We start from the raw sequence: 2,494 nt of genomic DNA, 5'->3' as shown, positions 1-2,494 counted from the left end.
TTTGCCCCAGAGCTATACTCTTTTACCTGGAGCTTCTTTGTCATATATTTTTAATACCTGATAATGCTAATCTACCTTATTATATTTTTCCATTAAATTTCCCTCTGAGTATTTTTTTTAAGTTTTTTTTTAAAGATCTTATTTATTTATTTGACAGACAGAGATCACAAGTAGGCAGAGAGGCAGGCAGAGAGAGAGAGAGAAAGAAGCAGGCTCCCTGCTAAGCAGAGAGCCCGATGTGGGGCTCGATCCCAGGACCCTGGGATCATGACCTGAGCCGAAGGCAGAGGCTTTAACCCACTGAGCCACCCAGGCACCCCACCCTCTGAGAGTTTTTTAAATGTATTCTGTTATACTTATTCTTCTACATCCATTTGGAAAACATTTTGTCAAATCTTTAAAACCATTCTGGGATTTTTCTTAAGACTGAATTATATATGTAAATTAACTTGGAGATGACACATAGACATTTTATATAATATTTGTCTTCTTATCCAGGAGTGTAATATACCTATCAATCTTTACTACTCACTCAAATGAGTTAATTTTTCAGAAGTTTTTATTGTTTTTTCACAAAGATCTTATATATTTCTCTCTCAAGTACTTAGTGTTTGTGTGTTGTTACTGGAAATGGGCCTTTATTTTGTCAGTTTGCTTTCCTACAATTACAGATGAAAAGCTATGGACAGGGGTGCCTGGGTGGCTCAGTGGGTTGGGCCTCTGCCTTCTGGTCAGGTCATGATCTCAGAGTCCTGGGATCAAGCCCTTCGACGTCTGGCTCTCTGCTCAGCAGGGAGCCTCCTGCTTCCCCTTTTCTCTCTCTCTGCCTGCCTCTTGGCCTACTTGTGATTTCTCACTCTGTCAAATATATAAAAGCTTAAAAAAAAAAACCTACGGACATCACATGCATGTAGTGTATGTCTGTGTGCTTATACTCATACCTATTTAGTTTCCTATATTCCATACTATATCCATGTATCTCTAGAACTGAGTCCTTGGCTTCTGTATGTATTTAATCATATTACTGGGAAATAATGGTATTTTCACTTCTTTATTTGCAACACTTAAATAACCCACATTAAACTAAACTGGTTTATGGAGTCTTGAAACTAGATACAGCATAGTTATACTACAAAAAAGTATTAGTCCAGCTCCCATATAGAACTGAAAATAAACTTAAATCTTCAGAGAAGTCTTTTTAGAATACCAAAGGGAGGAGGGGCGCCTGGGTGGCTCAGTGGGTTAAAGCCTCTGCCTTCGGCTCAGGTCATGATCTTGGGGTCCTGGGATCGAGCCCTGCATCAGGCTCTCTGCTCAGCAGGGAGCCTGCTTCCTCTTCTCTCTCTGCCTGCCTCTCTGTCTACTTGTGATCTCTTTCTCTCTCTGTCCAATAAATAAATAAAGTCTTAAAAAAAAAAAAAAAGAATACCAAAGGGAGGCTCTCTGCCCCTCTCCATTGAACAAATAAGGGCATTCTCTGGTGCAGTGCCAGCCACCTCCCCGAGACACGATGGTGAGGGTTGGAGTAAACGGATTTGGCTGTATTGAACACCATGTCGTCAGGGCTGCTTTTTATTCAGGCAAAAGTGGATATTGTCACCACCAATGACCCCTTCATCGACCTCAACATATTCCAGTATGATTCCACCCATGGCAAGTTCAATGGCACAGTCAAGGCTGCGAACGGGGAAACTTGTCCTCAACAGAAACTCCAACTCCGACTTCTAGGAGTGAGATCTTGCCGACATCAAATGGAGTTGATGCTGGTGCTCAGTGTTTTGTGGAGTCCACTGTGGTTTTCACCACCATGGAGAAGGCTGGGCCTCACTTGAAGGGTGGGGCCAACAGGGTCATCATCTCTGCCCCTTCTGCTGATGCCCGCATGTTTGTGATGGGCGTGAACCATGAGAAGTATGACAACTCCCTCAAGGTTTTGTTAGCAATGTCTCCTACACCACCAACTCCTTGGCCCCTCTGGCCAAGGTCATCCATGACAATTTTGGCATCATGGAAGGACTCATGACCATAGTCCATGCCATCACTGACACTCAGATGACACTCAGATGAACTTCCCTCTGGGAAGTTCAAAGGTCTGTCCAGAGCATCGTCCCTGCTTCTACTGACACCAAGTAGGTAGATGAGGTCATCTGTAAGCTGAATGGGAAGCTCACTGGCATGGTCCTTGTATCCCCACCCCTGACCTGTCAGTGGTGGATCTGACCTGCCTCCTGGATAAAGCTGCCATGTACGATGACATCAAGAAGGTGGTGAAGCAGGCATCAGAGAGTACCCTTGAGGGCATGCTGAGCTCCATTGAGGACCAGGCTTGTCTCCTGTGACTTCAAGAGGGGCCCCCTAGTCTTCCACCTTCAGTGCTGGGGCTGGCATTGCTCTCAGTGACCACTGTGTCAAGCTTGTTTCCTGGTATGACAATTACTTTGGCTACAGCAACAGGGGGGTAGACCTTCTGTTTCACGTGGCCTCCAAGGAGTAA

General features: G+C 44.5%; 1 pseudogene; it reads left to right on the top strand.

The window, feature by feature from the left end:
- The first annotated feature begins 1,510 nt into the window (after nucleotides 1–1,510).
- On the top strand, nucleotides 1,511–2,494 carry LOC101677855 (annotated as a pseudogene).

The sequence above is a fragment of the Mustela putorius genome, unplaced genomic scaffold (assembly GCF_011764305.1).
Source record: "Mustela putorius furo isolate JIRA1106 unplaced genomic scaffold, ASM1176430v1.1 tig00001118_pilon_pilon_pilon, whole genome shotgun sequence".
Lineage (NCBI taxonomy): Eukaryota > Metazoa > Chordata > Mammalia > Carnivora > Mustelidae > Mustela > Mustela putorius.
Note: the sequence above shows the minus strand (reverse complement) of the source record. Positions and strands in the feature narration are given on the sequence as shown.